We start from the raw sequence: 14,588 nt of genomic DNA, 5'->3' as shown, positions 1-14,588 counted from the left end.
TGTCATTTCAAGAGACTGGACGTGGCCGAAGCACAGGCAGGTGAGAGGCCACAGGTGTTGGTGAGGCTGCCAGCAATTCTACAGCCTCAGTGGGGAGTCCTGCGAACGCCTCCCTTGCGCAGAAGGGCATCTGTTGTGACTTGTGATGCAAACCTAACAGGCCCGTTTTGGGGCTTAGCAGAGCTCTGCTGCCCTCTAGTGATCAGGGGTGGACCAGTATGGTGGCCATACGCAGCTCAAAGGACCAGCCCCCCACTGAAGGGAAAAGACCGAAAAGAGCCCTCCCAAGTTCAGTGTCTCTGTCAGTCCTCCAAAGAAGGCTACACAGAGAATACTGGCACTTCCTCAGGAGGAAGGTGGCTCAGGATGAGTTGGGTATACACATATATTAGCAAAGCGGAACAGAAGAGACAGATTCTCAGTTGCTTTTTATAAATGAGTTTACTAACTATAAAATAAGAGATCCTTTCTTTCCTGTTACACATCTACATTACTGTATGTTTGGTTACATCTTGCTACCTATCTGCTGTCTCACATGATGTTCCCTACCTTGTGTCTCCGCTCTGGTGTCCTGTCTGCTCAAACAAAGAAACAGAGTTAATGTCCTGTCGAAGGCTTTCATGGCCAGAATCACTGGGGGGGGGGTTATGGGGTTTCCGGGTTGTATGGCCGTGTTCCAGTAGCATTTTCTCCTGACGTTTTGCCTGCATTGGTGGCTGACATCTCCAGAGGATCTCAAGATGCCAGCAACAGATGCAGGGGATACATCAGGAGAAAATGCTCCTGGAACACGGCCATACAACCCGGAAACCCTACAACACCCCAAACAGAATTAACTTTATAACTTCATAAACAGTGACTTCAGCAACTTGTTTACATACAATTAACCCTTTTATTACTGAGTTGTGACAGACACTTGCAACATCCCAACAGGATGTTTAAAGCCGCAGCCAAAATCCTGACTCACCCTCCCCACCCTCCCCAAATGAAGCCGGTGGGATTGCAACCCAAGTTAAGGGATGATCTGAAAATTAAAGTGTAAAATGGAAGGAGAGACCGTTTCACTGGGGGGGTGGGTGTGTGTGTGAAGGGGGAGTGACTACAGGTGAGAAGCCTGGGCTTGTAAGGACATCAGGAAAGTGGAGGTTCAAGTGCTGATTGTGCAAACCGCTCAACACCAATTGCATGGCCAGCCTCTCCCCAAAGGAGAATGATCGTGAAAGCAGTGTGAACTGCAGCTCAGCCCTGCGGCCTGGAGCCAGCCAGGGAATGCCAAGATACTTTAAAGGCGTCTGAGTCTTCTGTGCCAGAAGGTTGGCATCCAAGGATACTGAAGGGACCTTGCTGAAATACGCTGAGGACCTTATTCAGACATTCTGGAAGAAAGCAAAGGTACAAAATGTTCTCCTCACCTTAAATGGCAGGCCTGACTTGACACCAGGGAAGGTATTAAAACAGATTTAGGACCAGGAGACCAGCCTGGGAATGCTGTGGGTGCCACATACGGCCTGGGACTTCCAGTGGCCTGTCTGGGCTTATGTGGAAGTGAGACTCCCCAAGTAATCCCCTTGTGTTACTGCATCGTGGCTGAGCCACCTGCCCTGTTATCTCCGTCCCTGGTGGCGGCTTTAGCTGCACTTTCTGCTGTGCGAGCACAGGCGCCCTCCCAAAAGGCCTGCATCGCAAGTGCACCTACTTCCCATGCTCTCTGGCTCCAATGGCTCTAGGCCCCCCTGGACTATGCAACTGTGCTGCTGCTGCCGCCGCTGCTGCTGCTGCATCAGGCAACCGCCGGACAGATTTCCGGCCTCTGCCCTGGGCTCAGTGATGTAGCGCCATCTGGTGACTTAAAGGGGCAAATGTACATCTGTTCAAGTTCTTTGATTACTGAAAACATCTGTTAGCATACCTCAAGGTGGCTTACAATATAAACAAAACATCAGTGATGAAAACCAGATGGAATACAATGATTCCAATTAGAACTGCCAATAAATGAAAGCTAAATTAGTGAAATACATTCCTAAAGTGTCCTGACTTGGATGGCCCAGGATAGCCCCTCCCTTCTCAGAAGTCAGAAGCTAAGCAGGGTGGTATTTGGAAGGGAAGCCACCCAGGAAGTCCAGGGCTGGCTGCTCCACAGAGGCAGGACACCCACCTCCGCCAGTCCCTTGCCTTGAAAGTTCTGGGCGGGGGGGGGGGGGTCTCCGTAAGATGGTTTCAACTTAGTGGCACCTTCAACCCCCATCTCATCTTACCCGAGATAATTTGCTTATGTCGCAACCATGAATCCTCAGCAAATGGTTGGCTTGGGGGGGGGGGGTGCTGCCCTGTGTGCACTCGCTGGCTGAGGGCTCCTCCTCATGCTCCATTTGGGCCAGGAAGCCCCCACGGGAAATGGAGGCCCAGGAAAGGCAGGAGGCTCAGGCTACAGCTATCAGCCAGCAACAGGCAGCGGCTGGGTGAGCCAGCAGGGGCTGCGAGCGAGTGAGCGACCATGGATGTGGGGGGCGGGAGAGACCCGCTGAGAGACTCTCCCACACTCCCTGGCTTCTCAGGCTCCCTGCGGCTGGCCCTTCAGCGGGACGGGGGGAGGCGTCCAGAAATGCAAAGGTTCTGATTCCCTCCCCCCTCCCCCCCGATCAGGCCTGTATCAATAGGAGTCTAGTGTCCAGATCGAGGGATGTAATTGTACCTCTCTATTCTGCATTGGTTGGACCTCACCTGGAATATTGTGTGCAGTTCTGGGCACCACAATTCAAAAAGGACATTGACAAACTGGAACAGGTCCAGAGGAGGGTGACCAAAATGGTAAAAGATCTGGAGTCCATGCCCTACAAAGAGAGAGGGGGCTGGGGATGTTTATTTTTATTTTATTTATTTATTGTTTCGGCTTTTATACCGCCCCATCCCCAAGGGGCTCTGGGCGGTGTACAACAAAGCGTAGATAAAATGAATTACTAAAATCTTTAAAACAGCGATACAAACAATAATGATAGTAATAATAGAGGCGTCCGACCAACCCCACTTTAAAAATTCTCCCCCGGAGAGGGGGGGGAGGAGAGCGGTGAGTCATATTAGATATGATACAGCTGGCCTCCACCCGGGCCAGGACCTTTACGGCCCTGGCCCCAGCCTGGTGGAACACTCTCCCACCATCTGTCCGGGTCCTGCGGGATCTTGGAGAGTTCTGCAGGGCCTGTAAGACTGAATTGTTCCACCGGGCCTTCGGGGAGGCCGGCCACTGATAGTGTGCGCCCCTCCTGCCCCTCCCTATTACCACTCTGGGAGCTACAACATCTATACCGCCCCTCTCTTCGGGAGGGGGTTCTTATTGTTAGTCTAATACTGGACGCCATATGGTTTATGGTTTATATGAAACGCTGTAATTTTATGTAATTTTATGTAATTTCTATATTTAATAATGCTATTGATTTTAAATGAGATTGTTATTGTCATATTGTTGATAATTCTTGTTGTTCACCGCCCAGAGCCCTTAGGGGATGGGGCGGTTTTATAAATATAATTATAAATAAATAAATAAATAGTGGCCTAGGTGGAAAGGCCAACTGGGGGGCACCATTTCAGCGGCTGGTCCCTCCAAAGGCCCAGCGGAACAACTCCGTTTTACAGGCCCTGTGGAACTCGCCAAGGTCCCGCAGGGCCCGAAAAGCCGGAGGAAGGGTGTTCCACCAGGCTGGGGCCAGAGCCGTAAAGGCCCTGGCCCACGTGGAGGCCAGCCGCATCATTGAGGGGCCAGGGACCACTAATAAATTGGCCTCCACCGAACGGAGAGGCCGTGCAGGGACATATGGGGTGATGCGGTCTCGAAGATACGAGGGTCCCAGGCCTCATAAGGCCTTGAAGGTCAACACCAACACCTTGAAGATGATCCGGAACTCCACCGGGAGCCAATGCAGCTGGCGCAACACAGGCTGAATAGGATCGTAAGTGGCGCTGCCTGTAAGTAAGCGTGCCGCTGCGTGCTGGACCAGCTTTAGTCTCCGGATCAAACGCAAGGGAAGACCCGCGTAGAGCGAGTTACAATAGTCCAATCTGGAGGTGACCGTTGCATGGATCACAGTGGCCAGGTCCACTTGGGAGAGGAAAGGAGCCAGCCGTCGGGCCTGGCGAAGGTGGAAGAAGGCAACCCGGGTTACATGGGCCACCTGGGTCTCCATTGAGAGAGACAAATCCAGGTGGACCCCCAGGCTGCGCACGGAGGGGGTCGGCGCCAATGAGACCCCCTCCCACACCAGCGGCTGGAAGATCCTGTCCCCCCGCCCTCGCGGCCAAGCCAGAGGATCTCCGTCTTCGATGGATTCAGTTTTAACCTGCTCTGCCACAACCAACCAGCAACTGCCTCCAAACAATGCTGGAGAGCCGCAGGGGCGGCGACCGCTCCCCCCTCCATCAACAGAATGAGCTGCGTGTCATCAGTGTACTGATGACAGGTCAGCCCAAAACTCCGTACCAGTCGAGCAAGGGGTCGCATATAGATATTAAATAGCAGCGGGGATAGTAGAACCCCCTGGGGTACACCGCAATCAAGCGGTCACTTCCGGGAGGCCTGATCCCCGCACCTCACTTGCTGACTTCGACCCCGAATGAGGCAATCCACTGAAGGACAGTGCCCTGCACCCCGGAGGCGGCCAGGCGGTGGGTCAAAAGGTCGTGGTCGACCACATCAAACGCTGCAGTAAGATCTAGCAATACCAGCAGCGCCGATGCGCCTCGGTCGAGCTGAATACGGAGTGTGTCTGTGACAGCGACGAGAACAGTCTCCGTCCCATGCCCAGCACGGAAGCCGGACTGGAAGGGGTCGAAGGCTGATGCATCATCCAGAAAGCCTTGAAGCTGCTCCAACACCACTCTCTCAATTACCTTCCCCGGAAACGAAAGATTCGAGACAGGGCGGTAATTGGCCAGATCCCTCGGATCTAAAGGTGGTCTTTTTAAGAGTGGGCGGACCACTGCCTCCTTCAACCCATCCGGGAAGACTCCTTGCTCGAGGGAGCCATTGATGATACTCAACAGATGGGGTCGTAGCTCCACCCTGCAGGTTTTTATAAGCCAGGATGGGCACGGATCCAGAGGACAGGTAGTTGGTCTAACAGCAGCCAGGGCCCTGTCAACAGCGGCTTCAGAGAGCAAGGAAAACTGGGCCAAACAAGGGCCTGAAGACGGCAAGGGAGCCTCCAGTTCACTAATTGTAGCCAACGTGGGGGGGAAGATCCTGGCGGAGCGACATGACCTTGTCTGCAAAAAAGCTCATAAAAGCCTCACAGCTGATGCTCAATTGTGGGTTTAAAGACCTCTCCGATAGGGAAGTTAGAGACCGAATTATACGAAATAATTGTGCCGGGCGAGAGCTAGCGGACGCAAGAGAGGAGGAGAAGAAAGCCCTCTTCGCCTCCTTCGTCGCCATCTCATAGGCTTTCATAAACGTCCTATAAGATGTTCGTGCAGCCTCGTCACGAGATTTCCTCCACACTCGCTCTAGACGTCTAAGCACCCGTTTCATATGGCGCAACTCCTCAGTATACCAAGGAGCACGCCGAGAACGGGGGCATAGAGGACGCCGGGGAGCAACAACCTCGATGGCATCGGAGGGCCGGGAATTCCAGTCCTCCACCTGCTCATCAAGTGTGCCGGCGGGTTCAGGGTCCCACAGAGCATTCAGGAAACCAAGTGGATCCATAAGTCTCCACGGGCGGGCATAAATTAGCCCGTCGCCTAGACAGGGGTGTCGTGGCGAGTCCACCCGGACCTTCAGGGCATAATGGTCGGACCATGGCACTCTGTTAACAGAGGATACGACCAAGTTTACCCCCGACCCAAAGACCAAATCCAGCGTATGCCCGGCCTCATGAGTGGGGCCGGAATTTATTAAGGAGAGACCTAGCGTCACCATGGATGACACTAGCTCCGCAGCCACCGTGCATGAGGCGGTGTCGACATGGACATTGAAGTCCCCCAAGACAATAAGCCTGGGGAACCGCAACGCCCAGTCCGACACCACCTCCAGCAGCCGCGGCAGGCCGTCTCCCAGTGCGCTAGGCGACCGGTACACCAGGAGAACGGCCAGCCTCTCCTCAGCCAACCACTTGAGGCCGACACATTCCATGCCGGCGATCTCCGGGACAGGGACTGCCCTAAAGGGGATAGATTCACGGGTGAACAAAGCCACCCCACCCCCCCGGCCCTGTGTTCGCGATTGGTGGAGACACGCGAAACCTGGTGGCACGACCTCGCACAAGGCGACGGTCTCACCCTCGCGCACCCAGGTTTCGTGACACATGCCAGGTCCACCTGCTGGGCTCCAAGAAAATCCTGGAGCACCTTGGTCTTATTGTTAATGGACCTGGCGTTAATCAACACCAAGGACGAAGCAGGGAGTCCCTGATACCAGCCACCATTGTTCTTCGGGATAGGTCGGAGGTCAGAAGGTGAACGAGCGTAGCCATATCTCGTGCGCCTTCTATCATATGGCCACCGCCTACCGCAATATCTTCCCCATCCCATCAGCACTGGGATCCCTAGCCCCAAAGTTGGTGCCCCCATAACTCTGCCAACTTCCCTCCACCCAGAGCCTGACTAAACTAACCCCCCTAAACTAAACTAGTTTAGTTCAATGAAGAGAAGGTTAAGAGGTGACATGATAACCATGTTTAGATAAAGGAAGGGATGTCGTGTTGGTGAGGGAGCAAGCTTGTTTTCTGCTGCTCCAGAGACCAGAACCAGGAGTCATGGGTTCAAGGTGCAGGAAAAACTTCCTGACAGTCACGGCTGTTCGCAGCACTACCTCAGAGCGTGGTGGCATCTCCTGCTTTGGAGGATTTTAAAGAGTGGTTGGATGGCCACCTGTCAGGAGTGCTTTGATTATGTGTTCCTGCATTGCAGGGGGGTCAGACTTGATGGCCCTTGGGGTCTCTTCCAATTCTGTGATTCTATGGTCTGTTCAAGAAAAGCAGTTCTGTGTGAGCAAAAGTCTTTATTTAGAAACAGCCTATCAGGGAAATCTGTGGCATCAGATGTCTATTGACAGAACTGGGAACACTTGCCAAAAAAGCCCCTTTCAAATAGGAAAGAGGACTCACACCCCCCCTCACTACAGGCCCCACCTCCTGTCCCAGAGAAATTGATTCTTCTCTCTCAGCTGGAGAGGAATGGGGCTGGCCTGATTGCGTTCTATTCCATCCAAGCCAACACAGGAAATAGCCCCAGGTGTCTAACTAAACAGCAGGCTGTACATTCCCAGGACTACATTCGAGGCAGGGAGGGGGAACGGAAACTACCTTGCCCACTTCCCATCGGGAGGGGAATTATGGCCAAGCCTGGTGGGTGACTGGGCATGATAAACCCCCCCCTTATGAAATGAATGAGAGCAATCCTATAACCCCCCCCCTTCATCTCCTCCTCTCCTGACTGAACATTCCCAAGCCCCTCCGACAAGGGTGAGGACAGGGCTCCGTCCAGCTCAGGCAGACCACCAGCCACCCCCAAGACTTTGAGCAACCCTGCCAAGACCACCCCCCTCTCCTCTGGAATCTGCTTATTTGCCCACTCTTGGAATCCTGAGCAAGGGGATCCTGGGGGGTGGGGGGGGAGTCTGATCAGCCAAAAAAAAATAGAGGCAGGTAACAAGCAATGGCCAGCAAGTGTCAGGCATTTTTAAAGAAGAGTTGGATTTATATCCCCCCTTTCTCTCCTGTAAGAAGACTCACAGGGGCTTACAAACTCCTTTCCCTTCCTCCCACCCCCAACAAACACCCTGTGAGGTAGGTGGGGCTGAGAGAGCTCCAAAGAACTATGACTAGCCCAAGGTCACCCAGCTGGCATGTGCTGGAGTGCACAAGCTAATTTGGTTGCCCAGATAAGCCTCCACAGCTCAAGCAGCAGAGCAGGGGATCACACCTTGTTCTCCAGATTAGAGTGCACTTTTTCTGAACCGCTCCGACACTGCTGCTCCCGTTACTTTTATTTAGAACAGGGTCCCCAATCTTTTTGAGCCTGTGGGGGCACAGTTGGAATCCCAAAATATCATCACGGTGGACACAGCCAAAAAATGGCTGCCTCAGAAGGCCCAGCCAGGCCCAGAGTGGCCGCCGCCGCTCTTCAGTCAGGCAGGAGGATCTGTGTGTCGTGGTGGCAGCTGCTGCCGAAGCTACACTTTAAAAAACCTGAAAGCCAATCAAATTTCCAAAGGCCAATCAGAAGCCTTGCTGGGCAAAAGACCCACCTGCTCCCACACATTTTCTAAAAACACTTGGCAGGTGCCAGAAGGAGAGTCGGTGGATGCAATGATTTAGAACATAGGTGTCAAACTCAGGCCTCCAGATGTTCATGGCCTACAATTCCCAGCAGCCCCTGCTAGCATGGCCAATTGGCCCTGCTGGCAGGGGCTGATGGGAATCGTAGGCCATGAATATCTGGAGGGCCTGAGTTTGACACCTATGATTTAGAACAACCAAAAGATGGTTGTTGTGAGTTTCCCAGGCTGTGTGGCCGTGGTCTGGTAGTTTTTGCTCCTAATGCTTTTGCCCACATCTGTGGCTGCCATCTTCAGAGGCATCATGTTGTTACCGCCAGGAAAATAGGAAAAATATTTTCCTGAGCCTGCCACCAAACAGCTGTGAGGCATTTATGAGCTTTTTTGCTGATAAAGTCGCGTCGCTCAGCCGCGACCTTCCATCCACATTGGATACAATTAGCGAACTGGAGACTCCCTTGCCGTCTTCCGGCCCTTGTTTGGCCCAGTTTTCCCTGCTCTCTGAAGCCGCTGTTGACAGAGCCTTAGCTGCTGTTAGACCTACTACCTGTCCTCTGGATCCGTGCCCGTCTTGGCTTGTAAAAACCTGCCGGGCGGAGCTACGACCCCATCTGTTGAGTATAATCAATAGCTCCCTTGAGCAAGGAGCTTTCCCAGATGGGTTGAAGGAGTTTTCCACCCACTCTTAAAAAGACCATCGTTAGATCCGAGAGATCTCGTCAATTACCGCCCCGTCTTGAATCTTTCGTTTCTGGGGAAGGTAATTGAGAGAGTGGTGTTGGAGCAGCTTCAAGGTTTTCTGGATGACGCATCGGCTTTCGACCCCTTCCAGTCCGGCTTCCGTGCTGGGCATGGGACGGAGACTGTCCTCGTCGCCGTCACAGATACACTCCGTATCCAACTTGACCAGGGCGGATCGGCGCTGTTGGTGTTGTTAGATCTCACCGCAGCGTTTGATGTGGTCAACCATGACCTTTTGACCCACCGCCTGGCTGCCTCCGGAGTGCGGGGGACTGTCCTTCAATGAATAGTCTCGTTCCTCCGGAACTGGAATCAGCAAGTGAGGTGCGGGGATGAAGCCTCCCAGAAGTGCCCGCTTCAATGCGGTGTACCCCAGGGGGCGCTATTATCCCCGCTGTTATTTAACATCTACATGCGACCCCTTGCTCAGCTGGTGCGGAGTTTTGGGCTGATCTGTCATCAGTACGCTGATGACACACAGCTCATTCTGTTGATGGAGGGGGGGAGCAGCCGCTGCCCCTGCGGCTCTACAGCACTGTTTGGAGGCGGTTGCTGGTTGGTTGCGACAGAGCAGGTTAAAACTGAATCCATCGAAGACAGAGATCCTCTGGCTTGGCCGCGAGGGGGAGGTCAGGACTTTCCAGCCGCCGGTGTGGGAGGGGGTCACATTGGCGCCGACCCCCTCCATCCGCAGCCTGGGGGTCCACCTGGATTTGTCTCTTTCGATGGAGACCCAGGTGGCCCATACAACCCTGGCTGCTTTTTTCCATCTTCGCCAGGCCCGGCGGCTGGCCCCCTTCCTCTCCCAAGTGGACCTGGCCACGGTGATCCATGCAACGGTCATCTCCAGATTAGACTATTGTAACTCGCTCTTCGCAGGCCTTCCCTTGCGTTTGATCCGGAGATTAAAACTGGTTCAGCATGCAGCGGCGCGCCTGCTGACAGGTAGCACCACCTGGGAACACATCCAGCCTGTGTTGCGCCAGCTGCATTGGCTCCCGGTGGAGTTCCGGATCATCTTCAAGGTGTTGGTGTTGACCTTTAAGGCCTTACGCGGCCTGGGACCGTCGTATCTTCGAGACCGCATCACCCCATATGTCCCTGCAAGGCCTCTCCGATCAACTGAGGCCAATTTACTAGTGGTCCCTGGCCCTTCGGCGATGTGGCTGGCCTCCACGCGGGCCAGGGCCTTTATGGCTCTGGCCCCGGCCTGGTGGAACGCTCTCCCTCCAGCTGTCCGGGCCCTGCGGGACCTTAGTGAGTTCCGCAGGGCCTGTAAGACGGAGCTGTTCCGCCGGGCCTTTGGAGAAACCAGCCGCTGACTGTGCCCCCTCTCCTCTGGCCCCCGACACCTGGGTCGTTTGTCACCCGAGGAGACCTACCATTCCCTCCCCCTTTTTTGGGGGGAAGAGGGAACTTAAAGTTGGAATGTCGGACGCCACTTATATTTTATTCTGCTGTGATTTGTTGTATAACTGTTAGAATTCATTTTATGGTTTTACCGCTGCCTTAATGTCTTTAATGTTTTTAAGGTTTTAACGGTCTTACAGTGTTTTATATGTTGTACATCGCCCAGAGCCCTTCGGGGATGGGGCGATACAAAAATCCAAGAAATAAATAAATAAATAAATAAAAACTACACTGGCTAAGGATCAGAGCAAAGAGACCAGTGTTGTCCAAAAATCTCCACAAGGCTTGGAAAGAGCGTGTATATTCAAATGTGCTGGTATTTCACATGGTTTCCTTCTTGCCTTTGTCCCTTTTAAGGATTAAAGTAAGCCCCCTCAATGTTGAATTTATTAGCTGCCCAATGTTTAGGATTATACTTTAGTTAATTTAAGGTTTTGTTACTGTTAATTTAGGATACTCTTGCTTATAGGTATATGTGCTTGTACTGTATTGGAGGTTCTTTAAGCTTTCCTTTAATATTTAAGTTTAGAAATGTTATTTTAAATATTTGTGTCTATGGGTAAAAGCAATAGCTTGTAACAGCTGATATTAAGAGTCAAGAAAGCTAGCCCTGGAATTCAGTTTGGGCCAACACCCGGTAGATCTCTTTAGCGGAAACAAAGACCCCTTGGATTTACAAATTGAATCTGATGACGGCACCCCAGATATCCCAGCCGTTGAAGAACGTGCCAAGATCACCATTGGACCATTTGAACTTTATTTTGTTGCGGGACTGAGGCGCGGGAGCCTCAGGTCATAACTCAAGGAAGCAGCCCATCTGATAAACAGGCTCACCCAGTTTTATGAATGGACTCTCTCCGCTATCCATTTCAGCATTAGCGTAAAGTCTCGCGGGAAGACGCCTGACCGCGAGATTTCATGGTCCCATTCACAAAGTTGTAATTGTATCTTTTCTTTTATGTGTTGATGTTTCTGTATTGTTGTATGGTAAGGGACCTGCCCCCTTACCTGCCCCCTTGCCCCTTTTGATGTTTGTGTATAAAAGTTCTAGCGCTTGGCTACAAAAGCGCGATTCCCCTGCCTGAGCGGTAGCAACCACTTATGAATAAAATACTTTGCTTTGAAGAACACCGGCTTCCTGCGCCTCACTACATTGCCTGAGCTGAAATTGTAACCTCTATCTGTGGGTTCTGTGGGGCAGTACTTGGAATGAGTTTGCAACAACAATTTTTAAAAACAAAATGGTTTACTTTCTTAACAAATAACATATAACTTCAACAATTAAAATCACATTTCAAGGTCCCGTTCAGATTGCATTTTCAAGTCCTTATATTTACAGTCTACTGATACTGCCAAGTCCAATTCTTCTTTGCAAGTGGGTTGGCTCCTGAAGACTCCAAGGGCTTGGTGAACAGGATTCAACATGATGAAGGTTTCCAGGAGAACTCTCACCCATTACAACCACAAAAAGAAACCCTGAAACATAAATGACCTGGAAGTAGGGGTGGGTAGTGTGGTGGCCAAGTTTGCAGATGATACCAAACTATGTAGGGTGGTAAGAACCACAAACGATTGCGAAGAGCTCCAAGCGGACCTTGATAAATTAGGTGAGTGGGCTAAGAAATGGCAAATGCAGTTCAATGTAGCAAAATGTAAAGTGATGCACATAGGGGCAAAAAACCAAACTTCACATACATGCTACAGGGGTCAGTGCTATCAGTCACAGACCAGGAAAGGGATTTGGGCGTCTTAGTTGATAGTTCCATGGGAATGTCAACTCAATGCATGGCAGCTGTGAAAAAGGCAAACTCTATGCTGGGGATAATTAGGAAAGGAGTTGATAATAAAACTGCAAGGATTGTCTTGCCCTTATATCAGGGGTCCCCAAACTTTTTAAACAGGGGGCCAGTTCACTGTCCCTCAGACTGTTGGAGGGCCGGACTAAAAAAAACTATGAACAAATTCCTATGCACAAATGATTGTAAAATGTTTGATTTCACCTTTCAGCCTTTCTGTCATGGTCTACTTTTAGAACAGTGACCAAAGTATGTTAAGTACAGGGTGGGCTCCAAATATTGTTGGCGAGGCTGTGGAATACCTTCCCCTGTAAAAAAAAAAAGCAGAACTTCCCCAATGAAGCATTCCATCTAACCCAGGATCAGGTATCTTCCTGGGTTCTTTCCTCCCTAGCAACCAGCGAGCGATTCGCCAGCCTGGCTGATGCCAATGGGAGTGGGGCGGAACAGAAAGCCTGAGAGCAACACATGGAGTAGCCGAGAGGGAAGGGCGGAGCAGGCGCTGCCACATGTAAGGTTTCCAACTCTGGGTCAGAAAATTCATGGAGATTTGGGGGTGCCATCATGTAACTGCAATCAACAGCCGTTGGGGCCGGTTCCTCCTCTCCCTCGAGCCCCCACTGCACATGAATGGAGCCATCGTTGCCATGCCTGGCGGGCTGGATAAATGCCTTCAGGGGGCCACATTTGGCCCCCGGGCCATAGTTTGGGGACCCCTGCCTTATATAAAGCAGTGGTGCGACCGCACTTGGAGTACTGTGTTCAGTTCTGGTCGCCACATCTCAAAAAGGATATCGAAGAGATAGAAAAAGTGCAGAGAAGGGCAACGAGGATGATTGAAGGATTGGAGCACCTTCCTTATGAGGAGAGGCTGCAGCGTTTGGGACTCTTTAGTTTGGAGAGGAGACGTCTGAGGGGGGATATGGTTGAAGTCTATAAAATTATGCATGGGGTAGAGAATGTTGACAGAGAGAAATTTTTCTCTCTTTCTCACAATACTAGAACCAGGGGGCATTCACTGAAAATGCTGGGGGGAAGAATTAGGACTAATAAAAGGAAACACTTCTTCACGCAACGTGTGATTGGTGTTTGGAATATGCTGCCACAGGAGGTGGTGATGGCCACTAACCTGGATAGCTTTAAAAGGGGCTTAGACAGATTTATGGAGGAGAAGTCAATCTATGGCTACCAATCTTGATCCTCCTTGATCTCAGATTGCAAATGCCTTAGCAGACCAGGTGCTCGGGAGCAGCAGCAGCAGCAGGCCATTGCTTTCACCTCCTGCATGTGAGCTCCCAAAGGCACCTGGTGGACCACTGCGAGTAGCAGAATGCTGGACTAGATGGACTCTGGTCTGATCCAGCAGGCTAGTTCTTATGTTCTTATGATCTTACAATAAACTCCAACATTTACAACATAGCAAAAATAAACAACTCCCTTCCCAGTAGTTCCCAACAATATTGCAGTTTACCTTAACAAGGTGTTAAGGGCTTATACAACCAAGGTCTGAGTCTGGTAGCCTTGTCTCCTCCAACTACATGAGGTCTGCTGCAGCCTCTTGCTGCTTTGAGTCTCCACCCCTTTCTGGGTCAACCCATTCTGACCATGGGGGTTACAAAATCACTTAATGTTACCCGAGAAGCAGTGGGAACAATGTCACGGTAAGATGTGTTTCTCTCTGTGGCACCAGACCATGGCCATACAGCCTGGGAAACCCCCAACAGCCAGTTGATTCTGACCGTGAAAGCCTCCGACAATACGACAAAAAGGTGCTTTAATCACAAACCGATATTTACTCAGATCACACCCTTCCTGCCCTTTCTTCTGTTCGCCTGTGCCACCCAGGTCAGGTGGAACACGACACACAGCAACACACATTAGAGGCTATTATGTGGCACTGGTGATGGTCAAAAGGCAATGTTTGCCCCCCCCCATTTATTATTATTTATTATTTATTTATTATTTATTTATGGGTTTTTTATACCGCTCTACCCCCGAAGGGCTCTGAGCAGTGTACAACATAGTTTCCTCTACACAGTGCATTGTGTCTGCACGTGATTGTCCAGCTGAGCTGTTTCACCTGGTTCAGAGATTTTTACATCATAAGCCAAGGAGTTGGACTCAGACCACACAACAGCCCAGTGTGACCAAATTGTGACTTTTCAGGCAAAATCACCCTGACCTGCTCTGGGTGGGTGCTGGTGTGGTTACGTGTCTAGTTGATGCAGCTTGGGCATATCTACTTGTTCAATCTATGCACCGGTTGCTTCTCAGCTTGTGAGTCCAAGGATACTGACAAGATCCATGGAGAGGTGAGCTCTAGCACTTATGTCCAGCTGATAAAAGCCACCAGAAGTGGGCTGGCCGAATGG

This window comes from Sphaerodactylus townsendi, linkage group LG01 (assembly GCF_021028975.2).
Source record: "Sphaerodactylus townsendi isolate TG3544 linkage group LG01, MPM_Stown_v2.3, whole genome shotgun sequence".
Taxonomy (NCBI): Eukaryota; Metazoa; Chordata; class Lepidosauria; order Squamata; family Sphaerodactylidae; genus Sphaerodactylus; species Sphaerodactylus townsendi.
The sequence above is the reverse complement of the archived record's forward strand: the minus strand, read 5'-3'. Positions refer to the sequence as shown.